The following is a 15599-nucleotide window of genomic DNA, read 5'->3' as shown; positions in this document are numbered from 1 at the left end:
AGGTATACTCCAAAGCTTTTCAGATCAATCACCATCAGCTATATTACTTGAAGAGAATGAACGAATGCTCACTTACAACAGCTCTGAAAAGAAAAACACCATCTTTACACCTGAAGAATTAAAACTATTGGACAGTAAGTAACCTCCTCAGCTCAAGGCTCACTTTGGAATCTGTCTTTAAGCCTCTGCCACCTACTGCAGAGATAACCCTCAATGAGTTCACAGAACTACCAGAACTACCCACTTTGGAATATCTACCATTACTTTAACACTGACCACCTTTACTATTTGCCCCCTAAGAGTTTGACTTCCTCTCTTCCTACAACTAGGGTCAAGGGACACCCCAGAATCAGGACAGGGATGATACGGGTTTCTTACTCATCCCTGTTTAAGATTTCTTGATTTCACATAGAGAATACAAAATAGATTTTACATAATTGCCATGTATGTGGTTTCAGGATGTTATTTTTTTCAGTCTACTTGATTTGATAAGAAAATGGTAAAACTTTATAAAACACACAATTGTTCCAGTAATACAAGAGACAACCTTGCTTCACATCTAGAGTCTAAGTAAAGAACCTAAACAAATAGGTAAGGTGAAAATGGGGAGCAAAACATCTGACGTCCACCTACCTGACATTTTTAGCATATCTAAGCAGAAATCACCCAGTCACAAAGGATGACTTTTATGATCCGCTCTAACAAACCCACTTTATGACACCTAAAAATTTAAAAGGCCTTTGAAAGTGATGCAAACATGGAGCAGTTTGAGTATTTTGATGCTTGAGTACGGAAAAAGTGAACTAGATACTGACACCATCTAGTGGCACCTTGCAGGGCTAAATGTTACTAACAGATTTTTGGCTTGCTAAACCTTAAAAAGTTAAGAGCCAAGCATTAATTTGATGACATACCGCTGAAAAGAGAACTTTAAAACAATTCAAAGTTCTATATTCTTCTGTGTAAATCAATACTTATTTTCTTAAATAGAAAATTCTTTTTTTAATATTAATTTTTAAACAAGCACTAACATTTCTTAATGCTTATATAATGTTAAAATGAATAGTAAGATAGAAAATAAGCTGAAGAACTGCACACGAGAAGCAAAGAAAGGGCACGTGTTGCTCTACATCTGACAATGCTTCCAGGAAAAATAAATCTTCATTGAACACCTGGGAGACATATGCAGGTTATGTAAAGAGCTTATTACATCGTGCATGTTTTATCCACAATAGTTTTTTAACCTAGCAATATGAACATTGCTGGGCCATAAAATTAAAGACACCAAAAGGTAAGGAAATTCCAAGGCTGAGTCAATGGAATCGACTCTTCGCATGGTAAAAAACTGGCTGGACGGCCAGGCCCAAAGAGTGGTGGTGAATCAAGTTAAACCCAGTTGGCAGCTGTCACACTGATATTCCCCAGGGCTCAGTACTAGGGGCAGTTCTGTTTAGTATCTTTATCAATGATCTGGATGAGATCAAATGTAAGTTTACAGATGACACCGAGCTGGGCAGGAATGTTGATGTGCTTGACAGAAGGAAGGCTCTGCAGAAGCATCTGGACAGGCTGCATCAGTGGGACAAGGCCAACTGTTTGAGGTTCAACACAGCCAAGTGCCAGGTCCTGCACTTAGGTCACAACAACCCCATGCAGCGCTACAGGCTGAGGGAAGAGTGTCTGGAAAGCTGTCCAGCAGAAAAGGACCTGAGAGTGTTGGTCGGCAGCCGGCTGAATGTGAGTTGGCAGTGTGCCCAGGTGGCCAAGAAGGCCAAGAGCATCCTGGCTTATATTAGAAATAGTGTGGCCAGCAGCAATAGGGGAGTGATTGTAGCTCTGTACTCAGCACTGGTGAGGCTGCACCTCAAGTACTGAGTTCAGTTTTGTGCCCCTCACTACAAGAAAGACATTGGTGTGCTGGAGCGTGTCTGGAAAAGGGCAACGAAGCTGGTGAGGGCTGTGGAGATCAAGTCTTATGAGGAGTGGCTGAAGGAACCGGGGCTATGTAGCCTGCAGAAAAGGAGGCTCAGGGGAGACCTTACTTACTGCTCTCTACAACTACCTGAAAGGAGGTTGTAGAGAAGTGGGAGTTGGTCTCTTCTCCCAAGTAACAGCCAATAGGACAAGAGGAAATTGCCTCAAGTTGCACCAGAGGAGGTTTAGATTGGATATTAGGAAAATTTCTTCACAGAATGGGTTATCAAACATTGGAACAGGCTGCCCAGTGAAGTGGTTGGATCACCATTCCTGGAGGTATTTAAAAGACATACGTGGTTTAGCGGTAACTTGGCAGTGTTAGGTTAATGGTTGGACTTGATGATCTTGAAGGTCTCTTCCAACCAAAATGATTCTGTGATTCTGTGAACGGAGAGGGGGTATGGTGGGTTTTAATAACAGAAGGAGAGATGTAATTAGGAAAATTTTGGAGTTGCCAAACTGATATTTTTTTAAACTCCCAAAATTTGGGTAGTTAATTGTTAAAAAGATGGATTTAATTTACAATAGGTCTTTTTATTACGAATCTGAGAGACATGGACGCCAAAAGGTAATGTTTTTCAAGTCTTCATCTATTACTACCTTCAGTGTGTATCAGAAATCAGATTTCACCATCCCTGGAAGTATTTAAAAGACATGTAGACGTGGTGCTTAGGGACATGGTGTAGTGGTGGTTTTGGCAGTGTTAGGTTAATGGCTGGACTCAATGAGCTTAAAGGTCTTTTCCAACCTAAACGATTCTATGATTCTATAGTGACTGGAAAAAATGTTGTGGAAGCAAGAGCAGCAAAACACAGTTCATGTCTTTTGTTCCAAGGCCTCAGGAAAGAGGTTGTTCTCCATTGCCTCTGGAGATTTGTGCTGAAAGTACCAAAGAGATGACCAAATAAGCCTAAAGCATGTCTTCCTTTTAAAACAGAATGAAGGCAGGCACACAAAGGCAACACAATCCTGTTTTTAAGAAAGAAAAATCACCAAATAGTCCTCCAAGTAACTGTATTAACAACTACACATCCTCATCTGGAAATATAATGCAGTAGCAAAGTGGTGAGAAGTCCACTGTCCCACAATCATGTTCAACTATGTTCAACTTCACAGAAGACTAAAAAGTATTAAATGTGTAAGATATACACAACTTTGACAAGGAGTTCACTGTTAGAGAAATCCTTTAGATAATGAACTCTATGAAAAGTCTTCAAATATTGAGAATATCAGTGAAGGAACACAATGGAATCACATGAAGCTCAAAAACCCTTCAAAGAGCATATTCCACAAAATGACTTTTAATAATTAAGTATTTATTTAGAACTCTGCCCAAAATGAAAGTTTTCAGACAATCAGTCAAAAAAACATGGTCCAGGTATATTCTATAATAATCTACTGCTAATCCCTTCCCCCCACACCATTTATAAAGAACATATTAATGTTCTCAGCTTAAGATAACATTCTTACTTCTTTCTATAGGAATTTCACATAATGGTTTGAACAGCCTGAAATTAAACCACACAAAATTTAACAACAGCATCTGAAGATGAAATAAACAGCTCTGAATAGAAGCAACCCCATTTCTGCCAGTTATTAACAATTACAAACAACAAAACAAAAAAACCCTTAAAGCTAAAAATCACACTTATTTGAAACACAATCACCTCTTCCTCAACTCGTTCTGATTGCTATGCTACTTAAAAACCATTTCAGTTCTTCAGTCCATCAGTAAAAGACAGCCCAGCAGCAACCCTGCAGCAACCAGCACAATCCTATCTATGCTGGTACACTCTCTCTGACATTTTATAAGATGACCCCTACCAGTCTGTACCTCAGAATACAGCATGTTGAAATGCTTGCTACTGACAATACTTTCCTTCGAAGTCCTAAAAGACTAAGACATTAACCACTACAGAGAAGTTCTCTCCATAGCTGGAATAGTAAGTACAAAGGAACACACATACATTGTTGAATTTGGGAGTTATTCTTGCAACCAAACAACTTTATACAAGAACAATCAAAAAATGTTTAGATTTTGGGATTAGGCTGTATCTTAATAAATGAGCACCTCAATAATCATTCTGTAGCTTTTTTCAGTTTCGTTTTAAATTTTTACTTACCAATTGCTAAAAAATGCTTTTGGACTAATTAACACTATATTGTAAATTACTTACAATATTTTTATATTAGTGCTTTTGACAATGCAGCCACTATCTACAAACAAAGTAAGTATTACTAAAATTGTGCTAACGTAGTACATAAAAAATGTGATCACAACTTGAATACAGCAGTAAGAATTACTTTAGTGCAGTATCTTTTGTGCTTTAGTAACTGTGATGTGAATAATTGCACGTTTTCCCCAATCATTCATTAATTGCATTATCTACTTCTACTTCCAGGAATTTTGCTTAGAGAACAGCAATTCAGGGAGTCAAATGATAAAAGTATGTCTCCGCTTGTGCAACTATTAGCTGTCCTCCAAATCACGGGTTGGAACACAGCCAATGTATCTGACCCTCCTACAAAATAGATATAAAGATTCATAAAAAAAAGCACAGATGACATCAGAGTCTATGAGCTCACTAAAGAGCATTCAACTAGAACCCAAACCTTAAAGATCACTCTTTACACTCTGTACTCGGCATGGAAACCACAGTCAGGGGCGGGGGAAAAAAAAAAAAAAAAAAAGATCTCCAACTACTGATGTAGCATCAGTTTCCTCCAAGACTAGCAGTACAGTAACTTTGGTAAAATCAAAGCCCTCCCAAGGAATGCAGTACCAAACAAAGTTCACAGGTATATACCACGGAGTCCTAGCTGGATTCACAATGCTGCCAGTGTCCAAAAGCCTACATGACAACTCATCAACCTACTCTGGCAAGATCTGAGGCTGAGGTTTCACATTCTGAGGCAATTGTGTCACTTCTTTCTGCTAGGTTATTTTTCAGTTGGATCAGTTCCCCACACAGCTGCACGTTCAGCTGTGCCAGCACAAAGCAGAGAGCAGCAACAGGACGACTGGGGGTGCCACTAAAGACATGCCCAGAGAACAAGAAGTCTGGAAACCTCTGAAACAATCAAACAGCTGGGGAAAAGACATCTGATTAGAGTTAATAAAATGCTATTGAGGAAACAGAATAGGTTTTCACTGGGAGGAGAGAAAGTTCTCATTTGGGGAAATCCTGAAGCCAAATTCTGACCAGTAGTGACCAAGACAATGAAAGCTGGGCATGGAAACCACCTTAAACACGCTTGCTAAGCTGCATCAATCTGCCTTGGTTATGATCATCTGTATACAAGTCAGCGGCTCACAGTATTCAAGATCTGCAAAAAGGTTGATACGTTGCCTAGGACCGTCTCCTTAGAGTAGCAGAGTCCAATTAACAAGACAACTCAGTTGTCTTGTTTTTCAACCATTTCATGGCTGCAGTGAAAACCCTTTAGCTAACAACAACAATTCAAATACACTGCATTTTGGGAAAACTATAAGCTGCAGACCAGCTTCAGATATTTTAAAGGCTAGGAAAAAACACTGTGATGCAGTAGTCAACCTCAGATATAACGCAGAGAAGAACGAACTTCATCCAGTACTTTATGATGTAAACTCACAACTTCTGCTGGAGACAAGTACTTCTTTTTTATGAAAGAAAGCATATTAAATCTGGACTTCAGTGGCTACAAGCGACAGAAAACATAATGCACTTCAAGAGAAATTACTACAACATTTAACAGGTTTCATTAAAAATATAAATATATATGCTAGATGTATTTAGACTTCAGCAAGGCATCAGCCATCAACTTCATATTCAAAGACAGCCTGCCCCTAACTGATATTACCCGCTTCCATGCAGCAAGGAAGTATTTGCCCAGTTACTTCCAATAATGACCTACAGTCTTTTTTACTACATTTATAAGAAGGTATCAGCTACATGAAAATACTAACACACAACAAATGCACCTAACTGAACGATACATGTTTGTCAACAAATTTGTGAAAAAATGAGATAGATCAAAACAGAAGAAACTATAGACATGAAACCTAACAAAACTAGATCAACCAAGCATGCTTCATCTTGATCACCACTCCGACTTCCGCAATTAGCAAACAATATTGTTCTACTTTGCACAAACTATATTGCAAATGTTTTTAAACAAAGAACACTATCACATTTACTTTTATTAAAGACACATCTTTAATACACATTTATTAAAGATATTTAATTGAATAAATAATAGGCTTCCAAGGAAAAAAAAAATTGTTCAGCATTAGTCGCCCTACTATCTTGTGATATTTTATTAATTATATCCAATTTATTAAATACATCAACTTCTCCACAACTTCGTCCAAGACTAAATTCAGACTAGACAGATTTATAGTTCTACAGATCATCCTGCTTCAGCATTTGACTGAATAACATTTATTTTTACTTTAAATTTAAAATGCTGCGTACCAGCATTCTACTTCTTTCAAGTTACACATGTAACTTCTTTAAAGTTACATACAGAACACATGACCTTTTTTTGCATTGTGGATAATACTTTTATGGTCTTTGGTACTGGAGTTCAACAGCTGTTGTAAACAAGAACACGTGTCCTTCACTTAATAAAAAAAACCCTGTAACTTCCCTTTTCCCATCAATTAAAATTCCTCCAGTATTATTTTCACTACTACCCCATTTCTTTGAAAATACAGATACACTTTTTTTTTGAATACTTCATTACTAACAGTTTTTTCACTTCTTGAGACTTCTTTCATGATTAGGATGTGACTTTAAACAGGCATCTAAGAAAATACTAAGTATTTTAATTCAGGTTTTTAATGCCTAAACATTTCTTCCCACACAATTCTGCCCATGTTTGTTTACAGTTCTGAAGAACTGATATTTTCAACCATCATTTATATTTTTTATGCTTGTTCTTAAAACTATATACACAGTACAAAGCAGACTCTCCATCAGTAAACCTCTCCTCTGATCTACAGCAAGACCTAGTCCTGTCACTCTTAACTGTTACCAACTCAACAGCGAAGTTAATACAGTTCAGCCCCACTCGTGCACTGTCTTTACTAAGTAAAGTATATCCAATAAGCCATACTGCGCTCACATCATACCAATTTGTGTTAGGCTAGTGAGAAACAGCAGTGTAAGTTGTTTGCAGAGGGGGTGGCTGTGAATTGTTGTAAAGTACAATGAAATAAACCAGAAGTAAAATAAAATAAAAACATGGGATCAGACTACTCTTTAGTAAATTCTATAGCCAGCACATTGACATGTTCCCTTCAGGTTTTCCCATGTCTCTGGAATTGGAAATACCCGTGGTTATGTTAGACCAGTTGAATGGGATGTAGGTACAAGTCATGGGTACCACATATATTCAACAAACAGAAAGAGACAGATGCCTCATTCACTCAAAGCCTTGTGAATTTACATACTGAATTTAGATAACTGCAAATTCTTCCCTAGTAATATCAAATTTAAACATTTGTCACCTAAAAAAAGTAAGGCGAGGTAGGTTTCCAGGAACCCTAACTCACACTGTTTTATGTCAGACATAGTGAACAAGTGGACATAAACATACAGTTATGAAACGGTCCACAGCTAGCCTGAATCACTAAGCAGTGCTTTTGAGCTACTATCAGTTACAATTCATTTCCCTATTTCTATGGCCCAAGGTAATTGTAAACCAGTATTTCTGTATGTTTAGAAAAAGAGGTGGGGTGGGAGTAGACATTTTCAGGGTGGGGGTGGCGTTGCTTTCCTTACACAAAGTCAAACAGAACTGCATTCATATTAAATCTAAAAAGCAACGACAATGAAAAAAGACATCGCACACACACACAAAAAAAAATATTCTCACATGTTCTAATAAGTTAGGTATAGTAAGATCCAAAAAGGCTTTCTACTCATCCATACCTCCCACAACCACTGGAAGGGAGGCAGCTCTCAGACACTGGCATGACACGAAGTGGAAACAGGACAAGCTGAAGATCTAGCCCTATGTCTCAATCCGCAACACAGCAGAGTATCTTTGGGAATCCACACCACTACCAAAAAAGGACTCTACTGACCCACAAGCAACAAAGCACAAGTGTACATAAAGTTCTATGCTCACTGGCTGCAATGCTGGCAAAAAACATTTAAGTAATTTCAAAATCTGCTGAAGCAGAGACCTGAAAAAAAAAACAAAAAACACCACCACCACCACCCCCCAAAGCCCTACACCCCTTCTACTCAGTATTTAACACAGAACTTGGAACATGCTTTAAGTGCCGATTTTTGCTTTTGAATTAACACTTTTGGCCTAGCCTTACCCATTGAGACTGTGGACATACAAGAAAGAAATAAGACAGGCTCTCATCCTATGCACCTGTCTCTCCCAACCCCCACAGGAAACCTTCAGAGGCATGGGTTCAGCTGCTTGTACAGTCATGTAATAATGAACCAGAGAAATGAAGCAGGCAGTGTGGTACTACTGTATAAACTAAGCAAATTTTATATTCATACCTGAACCATTAGTGTTTTGGTTTGGGGTTTGGTTTTTTTTTTTCAATTAAAAAAAAAAAGAACAACTGGCTTTTGTAAAGACATCATCAGTCTTATTCTGTTATGGGCTCTGAAATATAGCACAAACCCAGAAAACAGTGAGTTATCCAAATATTTTTCATTCTATCACGTCACTGACATCAAATGAGAACCCCCCCAGTGACAATTATCAGAAATACTAAAAAACCTTACCTTTTGGATAATCTTCCAATAAGAGGTTGAAGTGACCTAACTGACAAAAGAAATCAGATTCGACCTTTCCTTCAGCTTTCAAAATTAGCGATTCATAGCAGCGAACAGCCTGGGAAAAAGAAATACAAGGTTTTAAAAATTCTGTATTTAACTAAAGCTAATAATACATTTTCTGTACATTTTCTGAGAAATAACAAAGTTTCTTGTTAGTCTGCAAGGCAAGAAGTCTACAAACACTCTCAACAAGACAGCATTATTTTTCAAAGAAGAAATGTAATATTTAAGACAGAACAGATTTGGAAGTTCACTGATTATAATGCAAATTGACAGCAAATGAACATTAAAGATTTCTCTGGTTTATTTGTGTACTCCAGAAGCATTCAATTTCCCAAACACAAAACAAACCTCAAAAATACACGACAATTTTCAATTTAAAAATCAATGAAATGCAAAAGGATTGATTGTATTTATTCTTTCCAATCTGCAAGAAAAAAAACCTGACTTTATTCTCATTCTGTGTTTGTTTTTCTAAAGGATTCGCATTTCATTCTACCAGTTATTTCACTAGTTTTTGCTAAACTGAGGAATACGCTACCTCAACATGCTTGGTTTGGTAATTTATATTGTTTATATTTATATATAACTTATAAAGATCTGATTCTTTTCACATACCTCTATCATGTCATAAAATGCAGTTTACTACCTTCTACTTACTATACAGTTACTGTAGACTAACTAAAGCTAAAGTTAGGAACATAAATCGAAATAGAAAAGAGTTTTACTTTGAGAAAAGTTGCCCTAGAAGTTTTTAAGCAGCACATGCAATCACAGTATGTTCTGCGCTGCAAACACGCATTTTTAATAAACTGAACTGATACCTTCTATTCACCATAATGGTCACGATCTTTAACCTATTATATTCTTCCCTCATGACCCTATTTACATTTTTGGAATGAATAAATAAACAAAATTGGTTTCCCAAATTTTTGAACTTCTAGTTCCTTGATTTTGAAAATACTAGCCATTAAAATGAAGCAGTTGAATAAACTTAAATGGGAGGGAAGGTCCTTTGCACCAGTAGAAGACTTCACAGCTCTCAAAAGCCTGACAGACTTCCAACAAATTCTAATTCTATCTGGTTAATCCATGACTTCCACCAACTCATGGTTTGACTATGTTTCAAATTTGGTTGCAATTATGAACTGCTTGATTTTAATATATTACAGTAATCAAAGACCTTAACACTTAATCTGAAATTATGAGCTTCATTAAGTCATTTTATTAAATTGGAAATTCAAAAGGGAAAAAAAATGATCAATCTATCCTGTGATATTTAAGTCCAAATACTAAATTAGTAGTCTTGCTCATATTTGTGATTTACTTTGTGTACACTGGTATCATCTAAATGAGAAATGCCAACAATAAAATAAGGAAATGTTAAGAAATAGTTTAAAAACACCTGTGGAGAATCCAAATTACTGATCTAATCTTTATTTATTTGCCATTTTTACCTTGGTACGCTAGTTTCAAAATTACTTTTTTAAATAGTAAGCCATACTAATACAGGCCTTGCTGTACCCAATGGACACAAAGCCATGTATGCAAACAGATGAGCGGGCTTCAGTTTGTATCCCAAGCTTGAGATGTATTACATACACTTCCACTTGCTTCCAAGTCCAGAATAGCCTTATTTTATGGCTGTTTTCAGAAACACAGTTCTGATGGATATAAACCAAACTATGTTGCTGCAAAACTGCAGCAAAATGAGTAACATCTATATTAAATCTATTAGGTGTATATGTGGCATTAAAATGATTTAATAAAACCATTTAAATTACATATTTCAAACTAGCTATTTGGCCGTATTCTGAAGATATTGAGATGTGTATTTGCCACTACATCAAAGAACTGCTGCAGAATTTTTCAGTCATGCTGCAAGTTTTGCCTTAGCATATGCAATGGAAGGACTGGAATTCTGTTGACAGTTAATCAAAGCTACTGCTCATTTAGTTTTATTCCTACCACTATAAATACCTGTTGGAGTCAGCCAACTCTCCATCTAAAGAATACGATCCCTGGAATCAGATGCAAAGCACACAAGCTTAAAGTGAGTTTCTTAGAATTACCAGGTGTGTACGAACTGATTCTCCAACATTTTGGCTCATTAGTTGAACCTGTTCCCATCTGCAAATGCTTTAAAGCAGAATCTTGGGTTTTGTGCCTTGCTTCTTCTCCCTACTCCATTTCTACTCAATTTATACAAATTGTAACAGAATTCTTGCTGGTGCTCCTGATGTTACTGTCACAGATTAATTTGCAGATAGGCCTTCCATTTTCTGATGATATGCAACACCTGCTGCAGCTGCTGAAGAGAATATTCACACTATGACATTTTCTTAAATTAATATTGTGTCTTCTACAATTCAGTCACTGCTCAGAGAGTACAGAAACTGCTACCAGAACAGGTAGCTTACAAAAACTGTTGGAGATGAAGACAGGGTAGTTTATTTCCTGAATTAGATGGCTACAGCTATTTAAAGGGAACTCGCCTTTATGAACAAATGTAACAGGTTTTTCTATACAGATGCTTAAGGAAATTATAAATCACATGCCCTTAAGAAGCTAAGCATTCAGGGACCCTTAACATTTCCACAGCGCCTTTTAAAGTAAATCCTCAATAAAAGATGTATCACAAGTATCTGAAACACTACATATAGCAGGGATACATTAAGCTGTGCCCAAGTCTTTCACACAACTCAGATCAATCCTAAACAAGGCAGATTTTCACTTTGCCTTAGAATACATTTTGAAGATACCACTAAACCATCCTACCAATGCCAGCACTAGGCAAGGCACAGTACACCGGAGCTGCAAAACACAACTTCCTCTTTACAGAACTTACAGTTAACTCTAAGTTAACTGTTACTGTAAGAGCAATTCAACTACACCATTAAGTACACCCCCTCAGTCCACCTCTAACCTATTTGCAACGTTATCAGGAAAATGCTTACATTTATGCAAATTTGTGAAGGTTGCTTCACATGAATTTTTAAAATTCTTCTAGCACATTCTAACAAAATGAAACAGAAACTAAGAGCAAGCTTTACTTCCTCGGTGAGAACACCAAAGTCAACCTTCGAGTCTCTGAAGGATAAGCAGACTGGTCAGTACGTGACTTTTGCTCTTCCAAGTAGCCGGAGCACATTCATCTAGACAAACTGATTTATCCAACTTCGGTTTTGGTGAAGAAACTTTCTTCCCCGCCAAATCCCTCCATAAAGATCTTGAGAAAGGAACAAGTATTTTTCTGCATAGATAAGAACTTATCTCTTAGTTGAATGAACAGGTGCAAAGCATTTTGAAGAGAGAGGTCACAACTACACATATCTTTGAAGGAATGATCAAAAGATCTCATTTCAGTGGATCTCCAACTGTAAAGGCCATCTATGGCACCACTTGTGCAACCGATTTAAATCATCCCGAGACACTAAGACGTTAAAAACCCCTCAGCATTTTAAGTATTGTTATTTCTCCACACTGTATGGACTTTTAAGTGCACTCAATGGAACTATTGCTAGTATTGACAAATTAACAAGAGAAAGACCCTGAAATGAGAAGGAAGATTGCTACAGCATGTCATACACTTCCTTCCCTTTGTTCAAGGCTGCATGAAGATAAAAGGGAAACCTGAAGAATTTAGGAACTTGGCAAAATAATCACCCGCAGCTGCTTCGCACTGTGGCAACTACAGCAGAAGCAGGAAACAAATACAGGAATGGCTGCAGGAAAAGAAAGTGGTTTATATGATCAAAAAAAAAAACCAAAACAAAACTAAAAACCTCATGGGTTTTGCCACCTGCTTGATTAAAAGCAAACTGAAGTAATACACCATTGTCAACACTTCTGATATGACAGTTACAAACCCAGCTTATGACATCATAGTTTGTGACTGGGGGCAGTCTGATTTCACAAGTTCAACCACCAGTTCTTAGGACATGTTTAAATATAATATAGTGAAGGAGAAAAAGGCTTAGTATGTTTGTCAACTTGGAAAAAGCTAACAAAACATTCATATGTGTTCACAAACGGAAAAAGTAATTCCATTATCATCTTTAAAAATGCACTACCAAATCCCTGTATGTTCACTACTTATTATTCCAAAGGGAAAGGAACTGGAATATTTTTTCCCTCTGTTGTGAGAATAGTCTCCCTCACTCGCCGCGCCCCGCCCCCCCCAAAAAAACGACAACCACAAACAACCCCATAAAACAAATGCTAGTTTTGGCTATTTTTAACGTGATTTCTTTTCATGAAGAAAAGATCCTAGAGTTGGGAATATAACACAAAAACAACAAAAAAATCCAACAGATAAACCCAGAATTCTAAATACTGTATACATAAGTCACAGATACATAGTATAGCTCCACTTCATAAAGAAGGATGGATGATGTTATTTCTACTTCAACTAATATGAAGAAAAAAACCTTTACTATTATCACTGGTTGCATTTATTTGCATTTTACAGCACAAATTCAAATTACTATTAAACAACTGTACCGAAAATAAAAATAAAAATAAAAAAAAAACCAAAAAATCAATACAGCTTTTTTGAATAGTTTATAAAGATGATGTAATGATGTCCTTTCTTACTCTTGACAAGCATGATTGACTAAGATGAAAGCAGCAGGACTACATGACCAGACATGACAAAAGTTAATTATTAATTCTTTACTATATTAACAATATGAAAATGGAGGACTGCACTGAGTCAGCAAATTTTTACTTAAAACCTAGAAAAAAAATCTGACAACCACAGAACCCCCCCCAAAACCAGCAATATAAGTTGTTAGCATGGCAACAGCTGGGCAGTAAAACGTACAGTGAAAGAAATTATTTGAACTTTACTGGGTAATAAATAAACCATTCAAGTAAAAGGTAGTGGTTTAATGCAGACAACATAGTGTAAAATGACAAATTCAAAGCCTATCATGTTCCTAGAACCTTAAAGTTCACAACAGAAAACACTATTGTATATGCAAGATAAGCATTCTATCAAAGCAGGGGGAACAAACAAACAGTTTCACAGAATTCTGCTTCTTTTTTCTTGTTTCTCTACAAAGCAATAACCTGAATGGATGGACTTTGCGAGCAGGTAATGAGAACAGGAAGCATGAAAAAAAAAATTCCATGTGAAAAAAAATTTGAAGAGAGAGACACCAGTGGACTCTTCACAAATGAAATACATACTACACTAATGCTTAGAAATGAAGTGTTAATTAGCTCTTAAGGGATATTTCACCCTTCTGGAGAAGAAAGTATTTATGGAGACAGTGCTGGACACTGAAGTGATGATCACACTATCTACTACCAGTCAGACTGAGGAGTAGCTACAGACCACAAAAGCAGAAGTTTATATATGTACTAGGCTTATTCTCCCCACCTCGGTATCAAAAGATGTTCTGAAAGGCTTTTCTTTCATTCCCTTCTCCATGCCACAATTCACCAAAATGCACACATGATTTTCTATTAACAACAACAACAGCTACCATCCTAAGAACCTGCTAATTCACTTCTAGCTCCTGCTCTGCAACAACAGAAGTGTGAACAAGGCTCCTTTCAACCAAGCAAGGACAAAAAAAAAAAAAAAGTCTAGCCTGGATTCTTCAGAAGTTGAACGATATTTCCCCCCCCCCCATCAATGACTGGCGGAATAAACACCACCTCCTGGGCTGTAGATAACTTAAAAACCCACCTAATTTCCTTCTGCACAGAAAAGCATACGATTTATATCCTATTGAAGATAACCTACATTAATTCAGCAGATCCTCCACTGAAGGCTCTCATATTATGCATGGATGGCACAGTACTCTTAACTTCCCTTTCTTACTCAATATCAACTCCCACTAGAGCTTTCAAAGCTTCTTTATATGCCCTCTCTCTTTATGAAGCTCATACTGTGTTATATAAAATTTCTCTCTCCACTTAATACAAGTTTACTCTCCTTGTATTTCAAATACAGACTGTATCATAAAAAAAGACTCAATAAGAGTGTTAAAAGTACAACGTGCTGGACACAAACATGCTCATGCCCCAAAATACTTAGGCCTCAAGAAGGAAAAACATGACCTAGGCTCTTTGGCAACTTTGTTCTTGCAAAATTTCTATGGTATATTGGAATGTCAGGAAGTTACTCTAATCTGCTAATAATATTCAGGATCATCAAAAGTCCTTACCATTTCAGGGACAATAAGTAGTATAGAACAATAGAAACTGATTCTCCTCATGCACTTCTCAAGAAATGTATCATCAGTTTTGGCCAATTTATTTTCCCATGATTACTGCTTCACGAAACAGGACACAAGAATAAACAGTGAAGCAACAGAGAAGAAAAGCAGTTGCACACATTATGCATAGCTTGCTGATAACAATTAAGGTTAATTTTCTCTAAAAGCCACTACTTTGGTCTAGGACCATAGGCATCATTTGCAAAAAATACTTGTGACATCTTCAGTATGATCTGGAAGTAGAAGAGAGGAGATGAAGCAGCAAGCAGTAGAAGTAAGGCCAAGGTTGCTAAGTTTACAAGTGGCAATTAACACAAAAACTTTGTGTTAATTGTGCAGGTAAACTGCACAAACCAAAAACGTTCCAGTGACTGGAGTGAAAGAAGCACACCATAAGAAACAAAGTAAAATAATAATTAAAAAAAAAATAATAATTTTGAAACCTACTGCAGAGAATCAGTATCATCAAAAGAAATGCTACAATCAGATGGAGAATAGGAGACACTAGTAACTTAGAAATAATTCTTCCTGAAGCCAATTATCATTGAAAAATGAGGGATAATTCTTCATAAAAAGCACAGAACTGCAGAATAAAATACAA

At 36.8% G+C, this 15599-nt stretch overlaps 1 protein-coding gene across 1 annotated transcript in view; it reads right to left on the bottom strand.

Moving 5' to 3' along the window:
- The window catches only part of KDM6A (lysine (K)-specific demethylase 6A), a 127594-nt gene extending 118774 nt beyond the window's left edge, over window positions 1–8820 (bottom strand). Inside the window, 1 exon segment of the mRNA XM_009893288.1 lies at window positions 8715–8820. The gene's annotated coding sequence lies outside the window, so the exon portion shown is untranslated.
- Between the last annotated feature and the right edge of the window lie 6779 nt (window positions 8821–15599).

The sequence above is a fragment of the Charadrius vociferus genome, unplaced genomic scaffold (assembly GCF_000708025.1).
Source record: "Charadrius vociferus isolate BGI_N301 unplaced genomic scaffold, ASM70802v2 scaffold209, whole genome shotgun sequence".
NCBI lineage: Eukaryota > Metazoa > Chordata > Aves > Charadriiformes > Charadriidae > Charadrius > Charadrius vociferus.
The sequence above is the reverse complement of the archived record's forward strand: the minus strand, read 5'-3'. Positions and strand labels throughout refer to the sequence as shown.